This window comes from Armigeres subalbatus, chromosome 3 (assembly GCF_024139115.2).
Source record: "Armigeres subalbatus isolate Guangzhou_Male chromosome 3, GZ_Asu_2, whole genome shotgun sequence".
Classification (NCBI taxonomy): domain Eukaryota; kingdom Metazoa; phylum Arthropoda; class Insecta; order Diptera; family Culicidae; genus Armigeres; species Armigeres subalbatus.
Window position 1 is genome coordinate 303,601,184 of NC_085141.1, and position 15,112 is coordinate 303,616,295.

General features: G+C 45.8%; 1 long non-coding RNA gene across 1 annotated transcript; it reads left to right on the forward strand.

Moving 5' to 3' along the window:
- Positions 1 to 10,537: 10,537 nt before the first annotated feature.
- LOC134220574 (uncharacterized) lies at positions 10,538 to 13,533 on the forward strand. Its single transcript, XR_009981959.1, has 4 exons — positions 10,538 to 10,787; positions 10,910 to 11,653; positions 11,721 to 11,861; positions 12,295 to 13,533. It is a non-coding gene; the product is annotated as an uncharacterized LOC134220574 (long non-coding RNA).
- Positions 13,534 to 15,112: the final 1,579 nt, after the last annotated feature.

Sequence of the window (15,112 nt, forward strand, 5' to 3'; positions counted from 1 at the left end):
CTAGAAAAAGTCTAGCTCATTTTTCAGACACTTATCCTTAACTCTGCTCGCAACAAATTGCATTCGACGCAGTATCCTGTTCCATTGTTCTATTGAAAATTGACCTGATCGGACTATGGGCTTAGAAGTTATGGCCAAAATATTTTTGCCTTTCTCGTATACAGTATACGTAAAAAGTATATAGATCGTCAAAACGAATTTTGATAGAAGTCCCGGAGACCCATAGTGTTATATACCGATCGACTCAGCTCGACGAATTGAGGTGATGTCTGTGTGTGCGTGTGTTTTTTTCTTTCTAACAATGGAGGGGAATCTGCTCAACAGACATCCTGGGTGACCAGGAAGTGGGGTTAGGGATCCCAAGAGAGGCAGGACTACATTCCCGACCCGCTAAACCGTTTCCATTGCCGCTAAGCCCATAGTCCCTTCGGTACAACCAGAAAGTAGCTTCAAAGGGGCCAGTGAACAACGCACCCTGAGGTTAGCTGGTTGTCCTTGCAGCACCGAACATCGTAACTCGCTTTTTAAAGAACACATGATCGTGCCACGCGTTGCCGGCTATCCAGGTGGCCATCACGCCCTATGTCCTCGGAAGGTGGGCAGGGTCGACGCGCCTGCTTCCTCTGCACGACTGGTATCAAGAATGATGATGCCGCGTGCACCCCAAATTGACCTTTCTGCGATAGGGCCTATTCGCCAGCACACAGAGGGACTTGCGACGCGGTGCCTACGCTCCCCAGCCTTGACGAGGACCCTTTCCGTCCTCGGCTCGGAACCGCCCGGTTGACCAACGCCCGAAAGCGACGATACCATGTTGTTCTTCGCGCGGCGCATTGTTTGGTAAAAGGATCGAGTTCGACCACAGAGCATGACCACCGGTATGACCATGAAGCGACTCCGATCCCTTGGACCACTTCTTTGCGCCTGAACTAGCCATCCTGAGTCCACACGCCACCTTCTATGTAGCTCCGAGGCGATTTGATAGCTAAAACGGCATTCCAGCCAACTCATTTTACACATCCTCCGAACTAGGTTGTCCCGTGGTCCAGACCACATGTGGAAGATGGTCACGCATTGCGCGAAACGTGAGCACACGAACAACACGTGTTCCGCGTTTCCTCTAAACCTGCGCACACCAAACACTTTGGCGAGGCCGAGCAAGCCAGCTGCGTTACCTGCATTTGATTTTGAGCACGCTTAAACGCCGGCCATCGAACCCATGGGGCTTGCTGTTCACACCTTTGCTGGAACAAATCAAACAATTGGGAGGGTTGTGCAGCATTGTGCCTTATGTCCCTCTAATCCGCAGCGTCGGCAGAGATTGCTTTCAGGGCCTTTGTGTCCCATTGCTTGTGCCCCGTTCCAGGCACTTAGCAAACTTCGGTTGCTCGTATATGCGCACAGGATATCGACCATCCCACCTGACGCTCCTAACTTGACTACCTTGGAGGCGTCCGCTGCAGATAGCGAACCAATGCTACCTGCGTCCTCCGCGACTTTCCGTAGCCGAACGAGCGTGGTGGGCGTCTCCACTTCACACTGTCGCCGCAGTGTCGACGAGCTCTGACTTCGGTAATCTCGTCCAGGTCTTTAACCCTTAGATTCACCTCCGTGAGTGCCCTCACTTGACCGTCTCGCTCAGGACTTCCTCCGCAACTTCTTGTAGGCGGCGCCTTTGCGAGAGCCCGCTTCAGCTCGAGAATCATCTGCCATCCGAGTACGTCTTATTCGACGTACGTCGGCGCCGAGTTCACCGAGCTTGACGTCACTCCTCATCGCCTTCAAGACGTCCGAGTACTTAGCCTCGTCCGGTGATAACTAGGGCATCGCCCCTGGAGTGATTGGCGCTCACCCTAGACTCTTTGCTACCCTCATCTGCCTGGGCCTTCTTTTCGGCCCTTGACGTCTTCGGTTTCCTCTTGTTCTTGACCAGGGTCCAGGAGGCGTCATCCCTCTATTTCCCCGTCTGGTGCGGCTGAGAACTCTAGCCTGCCGTAACCCTGCCACGTCTTTCCTGAGTGGAGGACCTTCCAGGTCCTTCCTCCCCGGTTTGGAGGTACCTGGCGGGGTTCAGCTTCCAGCCCCACTACCCTTGTTCGGGGTAGTAACCCTGTTTTGGAGCGTCCCCAGGAGCTCATCCCCAGACTGTCTCCTGTTTTGTGTCTGCCCTTGGAACAGTCACCCCGACGTATCCGCAAATACTTGAGCCTCAGTCTGGTAGACTTTGGCACCACCGTCTTGCTGGCACGCCTTCGGTCGATTCGACCTTGCCCGAGTCCGAATCCTTGGGCATCAGTCTGGGTAGACCTCGACTCCACCGATTTCACGGGTTTACTTTTGGCGTCCTGACGCCCTCTCCAGCTTGGCGTCCAGCATCGATTTCGAAGTTTCTGCAAGCTCTCTGAGGTCCTTGCTGATATTAGCTTCGATGACGCAGTCGATGATGGCGTCCAGCTGTTCCGTCGCCACCTCGAAGGCCGAAAGCCCATCACGTTTGCGGTTCATCGCCTCCACAGCTATGGGCCGTCAATAACCCCTACCGGCGTTTTTATAGCCGAGAGGAAGGTTGAGGACCACGCTGCGCTGCGCACTGAGCTGCCGATCATTGCCTCTGGCCTCCTAGGTGGAGACTCGAAAACCCACCTCTTGCGAAGGGGTGTCGCCTACACTCACTGTTTTTTTTTTTTCTTCCCAAACAATGGAGGGAATCGCTCAACAGACATCCTGTGACCAGGAAGTGCTGGGTTAGGGCCACTCCAATGAGGAGGCAGGGCTATCCCCGACCAGCTAAAAACTCTCTCATTGCCGCGCCCATCGTCCCTTCGGTACAACCAAAAAGCATTCAAAGGGGGGCTAGTGCATGACGCACCCTCGAGGTTAGCTGCGTGTCCTTGCAGCATCGAACATCGTGACTCGCTTTTTTAGAAGAACACCATGGTATCGTGCCAGCGCATTACCGGCTTTCCAGGTGGCCTTACCACGCCCTATGTCCTCGGAAGGTGGGCAGGGTCGACTTCGCGCCTGCTTCCCTCTGCACGACTGGTATCAAGAATGAGATGCCGCGTGCACCAAATTGACCTTTCTGCGATAGGGCCTATTCGCCAGCAAAAGAGGGACTTGCGACGCGAGGCCTACGCCTGCCCCAGCCTTGACGAGGACCCTTTCCGTCCTCGGCCTGAACCGCCGGTTGACGACGCCGCGAAAGCGACGATACCATGTTGTTCTTCGCGCGGCACCATGTTCGATAAAGGATCGAGTTCGACCACAGAGCATGACCACCGGTATGACCCATGAAGCCGACTCCGATCCCTTGACCACCTCTTATTTGCGCCTGAACTCAGCATCCTGAGTCCACGCGCCACCTTCTGTGTAGCCTGAGACGATTTGGGCGATAGCCGATAAAACGGCTCCAGCCAACTTCGTCTTTACACATCCTCCGAACCAGGTTGTCCGGGGTAGTCCAGACACATGTGGCAAGCATGGTCACGCATTGCGAAAACGTGAGCACACGAACAACACGTGTTCGCCGTTCTCTAAACCTGCGCACACAAACACTCGGGCGAAGCCGAGGCCAGCGTTTACCTGCATTTTGATTTGCAGCACGCTTAAACGCCGGCACATCGAGCCCATGGGTGCTTGCTGTTCACAGCTTTGCTGGAACAAATCAAACAATTGGGAGGGTTCGTGCAGCATTGTGCCTTATGTCCTCCAATCCGCAGCGTCGGCAGAGATTGCTTCTGTCAGGGCCTGTAGTCCCCATTGTGCGCCCGGTTCCAGGCACTTAAGCAAACTTCGCGTTGCTCGTATGCGCACAGGGCATACCGACCATCCCACCTTGACGCTCCCTAACTTGACTACCTTAGGCGTCCGCTGATAGCGAACCACTACCTGCGTCCCTGCCGGACTTCCGTAGCGAACGGTGCGGTGGGCGTCTCCACTTCAACCGTCGCCGCAGTGCCGTGACGAGCTCTTCGACTTCGGTGATCTCGTCCAGGTCTTTAACCTAGATTCACTCCGTCGAGTGCCTCACCTGACCGTCTCGCCCAGGACCTCCTCCGCCAACTTCTTGTAGGCGGCGCCCTTTGCGAGACGCCCCGCTTCAGCTCGAGTATCATCTCGCCCATCGGTACGTCTTATTGACGTACGTCGGCGCCGAGTTCACCGATTGACGTCACCTCATCGCCTTCAAAACATCCGGCGAGCTCGTCCGCCGTGATGACTAGGGCATCGCCCTGGAGCGATCCTTGACGTCTTCGGTTTCCTCTTGTTCTTGACCAGGGTCCAGGAGGGTCATTCCCTCTATTTCCCTGGTCTGGTGCGGCTGAGAACTTTCAGCCTGCCGTAACCTCACACGTCTTTCCGAGTGGACGGACCTTTCCAGGTCCTTCCTCCTTTGGAGGTACCTGACGGGGTCTAGCTTCCCAGCCCCACTACCCTTGTTCGGGGTAGTAACCCTTCGTTTTGAGCGGCCCCAGGAGCTCATCCCCTGAGACTGTCTCCCGTTTTTGTGTCTGTCTCTGGAGTAGTCACCCCGACGTACCCGCAAATACTCTGAGCCTCTGGGTAGACTTTGGCACCACCCTTAGCTGGACCTTCGGTCGACCCACCTTGCCGAGTCCGCGAACTTGGGCCTCAGTTCGGGTAGACCTCGACTCCACCGATTTCACGGGTTTACATACTACCACTGTGTGCGTGTATGTGTGTGTGTATGTGTGTGTGTGCGCAAAATAATCTCACTCATTTTTCAGGCACTTATCTTTGAGGATTTTCTCGCAAAGTTGTATCTGACGCGAATCTTGTCCCATTGTTTCGTATTGAAAATTGGCTCACGGACTATGAGATTCGGAATTACATAAAATATATTTTGATAAGAAAATTCTCCCTCACTTTTAGGCACTTACTCTTAGCTGATTTACTCGCAACAAGTTTCATTTGACGAAAAATTCCTTCAATTGTTTCGTATTGAAAATTGGTCACCTCGACTGTGGTTTCAAGTTATGGCCAAAATTCATTTTTACATTAGATACACGTACAAAATTCTCACTCATTTTTCAGGCATTTATCTTTAACGGATGTTCTCGCAAAGTTGTATCGATTCGAGGAATCTTGTCCCATTGTTTCGTATTGAAAATTGGCCCAATAGGACTATGGGCTGCGGAATTAGTGCTAAAATATATTTTTGATAAGAAAATTTTCACTCACTTTTTAGGCACTTACTCTTATGATTTACTCGCAACAAGTTTCATTTGAGAATCTTTGCCCAATTGTTTCGTATTGAAAATGTTAATCGGACTATGGGTTTCGAAGTTATGGCAAAATTCATTTTTACATAAGAAACACGTACAAAATTCTCTCTCATTTTTCAGGCACTTATCTTTAAGTTGCATTCGACGCGGAATCTTGTCCCATGGTTTTCATTAAAATTGACGAATCGGACTATGGATTCGGAGTTATGGCCAAAATACATTTTCAAAATCTCACTCATTTTAGTCACATATGTACCTCAGCCGATTTGCTCGCAAGAAGTTGCATTCGATGCAGAACTGGTCCCATTGTTTCCTGTTGAAAATTGGCCGGATCGGACTTAGTGTTGAACTTAATTTTAAAATTAAAAAACACTTTAATAAAGAAAAAAAAAAAAAAAAAGCCGGATCGGATATAGGTTCGAAGTTATGGTCAAAAACTTTTTTTCACCAAAAGTGGTAGAAATACACTACTCGAAAGAAACGAGAAAGGCACTTTCACCGCTAGGTGGATTCATCTGTTTTAATTAAAATTTCGAAATTGTTTATAGATATATGTGAAAAATAGTGACTAGTTGATAGATTAATCATATTCCTTTAATTCACGGGTTGAAAGTGGTAATACAGTGAACGTTCCAATTGTTTTTTCACAGTTAGGCGCTTTTAGTTCGGGGGTTAGCGTCAACCAGAAAGCAGCCAACGTCAAAATGTGATGTCAAACACGCGTTGACGTTTTGTCTCCGTGTTTGGCAGGATCGATTCTTGCGCAAGAATTTCCTTTGTTCAATGCAAAAAGTAAACAACATCCGACGCTTCAAAATGTCCCAATTACGAACATTCGCTAGTTGGGTGAGGTCGCCCCAATTAGCGAACGATCACTGTAAACACAAAATAATGCAGATATTGCACACTTTCATGCCATGTTATGCCATTCATCCTTCGCGTTTCTATAGATATTGAAAATGGAAAATAAAACATCACGTGACATCTCAATTCCAGTACTGGTTAGGATAGAGAAATATTATATTAGAAGCGGATTGTACTGTTTCAAATTCAAACGTATCCGTAGAGTTACTGTGACGTACAATAAACTATTTTTATCTTCCTTGGACGTCCTAGGCCATCCAAACTATCCTTGAGTTCAGGACTTGAAATCTACAGCTGCAACAAGCTTTTTTCGTTACTCAAAGTTTATTTGAGTATTCAACCTGTTCATTACATCTTATAGAAAGTGATAAAAAACCGCAAGGTAGTTCTAGGATATTCTGGATATCCATAATATTCTTGAGTTTGGGACTTGAGACGTTCTGAGGGATGTTCTGGAGGTACTTCCGGAGGAAATTCCGAAGGAATTCCAGGAGGAATTTCCGAAGGAATTCCAGGAGGAATTTCCGAAGGAATTCCCGAAAGAATTTCCGAAGGAAATTCCTGAGGGAATTTCGAAGGAAATTCCGAGGAATTTCAAAGGAATCTCTAGAGCATTTCCGAAGAAATTCCTGAGTGAATTTCAGAAGCGAATTTCGGAGAAATTTCCGAAGTTGAATTCCTGGAGAAATTCCGAAGGAAAATCTCCCGGAGGAATTTCGGAAGGAATTTCCGGAAGGAATTCCTGAGGAATTTCCGAAGGAGATTCCCTGAGGAATTCGGAGGAATTTCCGAAGTTGAATTCCTGGAGGAAATTCCGAAGGAATTTTGAGGAAATTCCGAAGGAATTCTGAGGAATTTCCGAAGAAATTCCCGGATTTCGAATTTCCGGCGAAGGAATTCTCTATGAATTTCAAGGAATTTCGAGGAATTTCGAATAAATTCCTTGAGGAACTTCAGGAAGGAATTCTCAGATAATTTCCGAAGAAATTTCCTGGAGTGAATTCTCGAATGAATTCTAAAGCAGATTTCCGAAAGAATTCCCGGAGGAATTTCCGAAGGAATTCCCGGAGGAATTTCCGAAGGAATTCCCGGAGGAATTTCCGAAGGAATTCCCGGAGGAATTTCCGAAGGAATTCCAAGAGGAATTTCCGAAGGAATAAATTCCGGAATTTCCGAAGGAATTCCTTTGGAAATTCCCCCAGGAATTCCTTCGGAAATTCCTCCGAGAATTTCTTTGGAAATTCCTCCTGGAATTCCTTCGGAAATTCTCTCCGAATTCTGTCGAAATTCCTCCAGGGATTTTCTTTTCGAAATTCCTCCGATTTCCCTCGAAAGTCCTCCTGAATTCTTCGGAAATTCACTCCTGGAATTTCGAAATTCCTCCTGGAAATCCTGGAGGAATTCTCGAGGAAATATCAAGAAATTCCGGAGGAAATCTAGAGAAATTCGGAGGAAATTTTGGAACTTCGGAGGAATTCCTGGAGGAATTCTCGGAGGAATTCCTGGCGAACTTCCGGAGGAATTCCTGGAGGAACCTTCGGGAGAATTCCTGGAGGAACTTCCGGAGGAATTCCTGGAGGAACTTCCGGAGGAATTCCTGAGGAACTTCCGAGAATTCCTGGAGTGAACTTGAGAATCGAGAACTTCCTGGAGGAACTCCAGGAGGAATTTCTGGAGTGAACTTCTGAGAGTGAATTCTGTAGAAGAACTTCCTGAGGAATTCCTGGAGGAACTTCCTGAGGAATTCCTGAGAACTCTCCAGTAGAATTCCTGGAGGAACTTCTGTAGGAATTCCTGGGAGAGAATTTCCGGAGGAAGATTCCTGGAGGAACTTCCGAGTGAATTTTGAGACAATTCGGAGAAATTTCCAGAAGAAATTTCAGAAGTAATTTTGGAGCCAATTTCCTGAGGAATTCCTCGAGAAATTTTCAAAGAATTCCTGGAGAAACTTTTTGAAAGAATTCTTTAGAGTGAATTTCTGGAAATGACTTCGAAGTAATTTCCGAAAAATTCTAGATAAATCAATGGAGGATTTCCCTGTAGAACTGCTGGACGAATCTGTGCCAAAGGAACTTCAAGGAGTTATTTCTGGTTGAGTTCTGAGGAATTCGAAGGAAGGAATTCCTGGAGAGATTTCTGGAGGAACACCTGAAAATATTCTGGAGAAATTCCTTGAGAATTATCTGAAGAAATTTCTGGTGGAATTCTTGGATGAATTTCCGTAGGAATTCCTGAAGGAAATTTCCGCATGATTTGGTTAGAGGAATTTGCGAAGGATTTTCTGAGGAAAATTTTCGATGAAATTCACGGATGAAATTTTTGAATTCCTTGGAGGAGTTCCTGGAGGAATTTCTGGGGAATTACTTGATGAAATTTTTGAAAGTATTCCTGAAGGAATTCCTCTGAATTCGCGCAAGGAGGAATTTCTAGAGAATGATGTTTCTTGTGGAATTCTGATAGGTATTCCTTTTGAAGAACTTTCTGGAGGAATTCCAAGAAATTTCTGGATGATCAACCTGAAGGCGTATGTTCCGATGAAAGTCGTGACAGCTTCTTCCGAAGGAATACATGAAAGGATTCCAGGTGTAATTACTAAATAATTTCTGAAGTAATTTCTTAAAACAATTCCCAAAGGAATCACTGAGGACATCCTGAAGATTTTTAATCCTTTGAATTTTTTTTTGGTGAACTCTGGCTGAGTTTTTGGATTAATTTCTGGAGGAATTCCTAGCCGTGCGGTAAGACGCGCGGCTACAAAGCAAGACCATGCTGAGGGTGGCTGGGTTCGATTCCCGTTGCCGGTCTAGACAATTTTCGGATTGGAAATTGTCTCGACTTCCCTCTGAAATTCCTCCTGGAATTCCTTCGGAAATTCCTCCGGGAAATCCTGGAGGAATTCCCGGAGGAAATACTCAAGAAATTCCCGGAGGAAATCTTAGAGGAATTCCCGGAGGAAATTTTGGAACTTCCGGAGGAATTCCTGGAGGAATTTCCGGAGGAATTCCTGGAGGAACTTCCGGAGGAATTCCTGGAGGAACTTCGGGAGGAATTCCTGGAGGAACTTCCGGAGGAATTTCTGGAGGAACTTCCGGAGGAATTTCTGGAGGAATCTCTGGAGGAACTTCCGGAGAAATTTCTGGAGGAACTTCCGGAGGAATTCCTGGAGGAACTTCCGGAGGAATTCCTGGAGGAACTTCCGGAGGAATTCCTGGAGGAACTTCCGGAGGAATTCCCGAAGGAACCTCCAGAGAAATTGCCAAATGAGATTCCACTTGTGCTTTTTCGGAAATCTCTGCTGGAATACTTCTGGAGATTTCTTCAAGAATTCCTTCGGGGATTCCTTTGAAAGTTTCTCCAGGAGGAATCCCAGGAGTAATTCCTGTAGGAACTTCCGGAGGAATTCCTGGAGGAACTTCCGGAGGAATTCCTGGAGGAACTTCCGGAGGAATTCCTGGAGGAACTTCCGGAGGAATTCCTGGAGGAACTTCCGGAGGAATTTTTGGAGACAATTCCGGAGAAATTTCCGAAGAAATTTCAGAAGTAATTTTTGGAGCAATTTCCTGAGGAATTCCTGGAGGAATTTTCAAAGAATTCCTGGAGGAATTTTTGAAAGAATTCTTGGAGGAATTTCTGGAAATATTTCTGAAGTAATTTCCCGAAAAAATTCTAGATAAATTTATGGAGGATTTCCCGGTAGAACTGCTGGACAATTTCCCAAAGGAACTACAAGAGTTATTTCTGGTTGAGTTCTGAGGAATTCGAAGGAAGGAATTCCTGGAGAGATTTCCGGAGGAACACCTGAAAAATATTCTGGAGAAATTCCTTGAGGAATTATCTGAAGAAATTTCTGGTGGAATTCTTGGATGAATTTCCGTAGGAATTCCTGAAGGAATTTCCGTATGATTTGTTTGAGGAATTTGCGAAGGATTTTCTGAGGAAATTTTCGATGAAATTCACGGATGAAATTTTGGAATTCCTGGAGGAGTTCCCGGAGGAATTTCTGGGGGAATTACTTGATGAAATTTTGAAAGTATTCCTGAAGGAATTCCCTGGAATTCGCGAAGGAGGAATTTCTAGAGAATGATATTTCTTGTGGAATTCCTGAGGTATTCCCGAAGAACTTTCTGGAGGAATTTGCTAAGAAATTTCTGGATGATCACCTGAAGGCGTATGTTCCGATGAAAGTCGTGACAGCTTTTCCGAAGGAATACATGAAAGGATTCCAGGTGTAATTACTTAAATAATTTCTGAAGTAATTTCTTAAAACATTCCCGAAGGAATCACTGAGGGACATCCTGAAGATTTTTTTAATCCCTTTGAATTTTTTTTGGAGGAACTTCCGAAGGAGTTTTTGGATTAATTTCTGGAGGAATTCCTAGCCGTGCGGTAAGACGCACGGCCAGGAACTAATAACCGGGATATGACACTAGGATTTTTTTCGTGTTGCGCTTGAAGTCTCCATCGGTGTGTAGAGTTCTAGGTATACAAATGAAAAGACACTATTTAACGCTGTCAATTATCAGTTTTTCCGCAAGATTTTCTCTCGGTGCATTGATGTTTTTTGATCTGTCAAGTTTTGTCAGTTTGTTTTCATTTCATCCGGTTGTGTGTATTTTGTATTTTGTTACTATTAGTTTGTTAAATAGAGCATTAATCTGTTTTTATCAATATTCAGAGGTAAATTATTAATAAATTAGCACGATAAGCCTCCACTTAATACAAGAAACTGATGTTGCATCTTTGCATGAATTGATACATTTCACTGCGTTTGAACTAATTATGCTAACCATTCCCAATAGTCGGAACGACCATCACTACTTGCTGGCAATTCGGGATGTTCCCGCATCGAATTTCATCGACGATGTCTTTTCCGACACACCGGTGGCCTCTTCAAGCTCAAACTGCAACGCATTGATAATGAATTCTGCTAAGGAACTGCCAGTAGTGCACAAACACCGGAATTCCGCTGTCTGCATCAGCTTTTGGAATCAATGCGAACGATTTGACAATGTCGCTGTACGCCGCCAACATGGTCACGCCACTATGGCAATCGTGATCTACATTACGGCTGCACAGACTGCGGTTCTCGTCAACAGTCGCCGGGCCAGAAAAGACGATAGCACGTTAACGCAGCTGTGCAATCTCATGTTACAGTCGCCAAAGTGAGCGCTTCCTCCAAGTATTTCTCAGTCAAAACGCGGAAAGCTACACCGTATGTTAAATCAGTGACTGGGTACATTTCACTTAGCTGCTAAAGGAACGAGGAAAACCACATCATCATGCTCGGTTCTTTGGTTGATTGCGGTGGCTCTCGGGATCCATTAGCTCACATGTGATTTAGTTAGTTAAACACCTCTACCCACTGGTTACTCGGCTAGGCCGCTGCAGTCAGGTGGCTGTATCAACCTTAAATCGCTGCGCATTGTAACCATTAACCAATGAGGTTCCGAACGCCTATTCGCGTGTTTTCCAGTATGAAGCCATTTGCTAACTGATGGCACCCGTCCATTCGTAATCGTTTGAACTAATTGTGCAATTTTTCAGTAAGTTTTTGTTGTTGCTATATTTGTAACTCTAATTATTAATAACGTTGATTCATTTACTCTGCAGAATAATCCCGGAATATTAGGGAACATCGGTCTTGAAAATACTAGAGCAATTTGTGGACGACTTTTGGAACGCCAGGACAAAGGGAAGCAAAACAAAAAAGAGAAACGATATGCTGGAGGTGATCCGAAAATTGTTGCAAGAGTGAGTAAAAAGTTTACTATTTCTATGCCGTTATCATAAAATTACTTCAGCTGAAATTCGAGGGCTGACGGGAATCCTTTCGAGATTCCAATGAGGATGGGACTCCTTTCGGGATTCCGATGGGACTCTTTTCAGGATCCCGACGGGACTTAATTCAAATTTATTTCATATCAATCCTACAGACTCCGTTTGGAATTCCGGCGGGAAACCGTTCGGGATTCCGACGGGAATCCTTTCAGGGTGCTGACGGGAATCCTTTCGGGATTCCGACGGGACTTCTTTCGGGATTCCAACGGGACTTCTTTCGGGATCCCGACGGGACTCCTTTCGGGATTCGGACAGGATTTAGACGGGAATCCTTTTGGGATTGCGACGGGATTCCAACATCTCCACCTCGACCAGAAAAACAAAACAATCTTTAACGAACTTGCAGATCTTGCTCTCGGAACATCCTCATATCCTACATTGACGGAAGAACAGAAGCAGCATCAAACAAAATTCCTTCAGTTTAAAGGACTCCTATGGCGTTGTCATCAACGTCCGCAACCATTTGAGGTCGTGTTAGAGGTGCCAGATCCTGCCGGAATATACCATCTCGACAAGATAGCAGCAGCAGAAAATAAAAAGCATTTTTTGTCTACAAATCGCTGAACTATTCCACTTGAACCGGGAAGAGGAGCGAATCCGATGTGATATCACGGGAGGCGCTGATCCACCATGGCGAGGAACTGGAGGACTAAAAGATATGTATGTTCAAGAGGAGAACGTTCTGGATCCAGACAACACAATCTGTTGCCGCTCCGTCATTTCATCTATTTTAAAGGAGAACACTTGGTGTTACCGATGCCAATCCCAACCGAAGTAACACTTGGGGTCATGCTTGACCGTGGAAGGGGTCATGCTTGACCTTGCATGGTCAACTTGAAAGATCCCCGTCATAGGCGATAGTTGTTGCATAGTTAGATTCTGGCCAACTTTTATGTCTAAATGTAGACGGTGCCATAAACCTATACAATATTGCCCAAATATGCATAACTGTCCCATGTTACTGGATAGATGAAAGATATTTTATTTAGTTATAAGATAAAGATTGTCGCTGTCCGGAACTTTTTTTGCTGGCGAGGATAGGGTGCTAAATGTCAATGAAGGAAAAATACATACGATTTGACAGTTCGGTACCCAACATGTTTCGGACAGCAGAACAAAGGGAACCGAAGCGACAATCTTTATCTTGTATCTTTTATAGGTATTCTAGCAAATATGCATGAAATAGTTATGTATTTATGAGTGTTAATCGGTCTGCTTTTGCAGGATTCTAATCTAATGTTTATTTGCAGATTTCGTTTTTGCCCGTACGTTTGGCCGATCCAGTTTTATTTTAATATCCGAATATCAGTTGCTTTCATAGGCTCTGGTGTCACCAATTATGGAGCTCGGTATTTGTTGGGGGTCTCTGGTAGCCTTGCGAGCAAAGGCGTAGAATTGCCAATCCGGAGATGGCTAGTTCGATTCTCGGTCCGGTCTAGGATGTTTTCGGGTTGGAAACATTCTCCACCCTGGGCACAGTGTATCCATTGTACTTGCCACACAAGATACATGCTCATGCAGTTACGGGCATAGAAAAGTTTTCAATTAATAACTGAGAAAATGCTAAATAATAGAATACTAAGTTGAAAAGTTGGGCCCTCCTTAGCCGTGCGGTAAGACGCGCGGCTACAAAGCAAGACCATACTGAGGGTGGCTGGGTTCGATTCCCGGTGCCGGTCTAGGCAATTTTCGGATTGGAAATTGTCTCGACTTCCCTGGGCATAAAAGTATCATCGTGTTAGCCTCATGATATACGAATGCAAAAATGGTAAACTGGCTTAGAAACCTCGCAGTTAATAACTGTGGAAGTGCTCAATGAACACTAAGCTGCGAGGCGGCTCTGTCCCAGTGTGGGGATGTAATGCCAATAAGAAGAAGAAGTTGAAAAGCAGCCCGCATAATAAAAAACAACATGTTATATGGCCAGAATCATTATTACGTTCACAGTTTACGTAGCGGTTATCGAATACTTTTCGATCGATTCAACCATAACTAACCATAACCATAACAACCCATTCAACATATTGTTATTTGTCAAATAACCGTACCACAAACTGTTAAAACTTTATATGAGATTGTTCATTTACAGTTGTCAACAGTAAAGGATACTGTTGTCGACCGCACGGGAAAATATCCATGTACAGTTTGTCATTATGCGGGAGGTCAAGTTCTAGTTGGAAAGTGATGATGAAGAAGAAGAAGATTTGAGACCCCATCGCCGAAGACTAGCTCCTTGAGTCTACATAACAGAAAGCTGTCGTGCTAGATCTGCTAATCATTTGGGTGCCTCATTGTTGTAGACTGCTATGACAATCACTGGTTAATCACACCTAGCGCAATCTTTTCGAAGAAAACCAATAGTGCCTAACTATGCTTGCCTTGGGTGAGATCTGACAAGATCCTGTTTGCAGCACTATGTATGGGAAGGCTGCAACAAACCTTGATGAAGTCGACCATATTCTCAGGGATATCTTAAGTTTCAGGGCACCAAAGATTCCTCCAGAAGTTACAACAAGGATTTCTTCACAAGTTTCACCAGGGATTCCGCAAAAGTTTCACCAGGAATTCCTTCAGGAGTTCCACCAAGGATTCCTTTAGGAAATTCCACCAGGGATTTCTCCAGGAGTTCCACCAAGGATTCATCCAGAAGTTCCACCAGGGATTCCCTCAGCCTACTAAGTATTCCTCTAGGAACTCCTTACAGGGATACATCAAGGATTTATCCAGGTTTTCCACCAAGTATTCCTCCAGAAGTTTCACCAGAAATTCCCTCAGGAGTTCCACCAGGGATTCCTCCAGGAGGCCTACTAAGGATTCCTCTAGGAAGTTCCAACAGGGATTCATCGAGAAGTTCCATCAAGGATTCATCGAGCAGTTTCAATAAAGATCCCTCCAGAAGTTTTACCAGAGATTCCTCCAAGAGTTCCACTAAGGATTCCTCCAGGAGTTCCACCAAGGATTCATCCAGAAGTTCCACCAGGGATTTCTCCAGGAGGCCTACTAAAGATTGCTCTAGGAACTTCCAACAGGGGTTCATCGAGAAATTTCATCAAGGATTTATCCAGGAGCTTCACCAAGTATTCCTCCAGAAGTTTCACCAAGAATTACTTCAGAAGTTCCACCAGGGATTCCTCCAGGAGGCCTACTAAGCATTCCACTAGGAA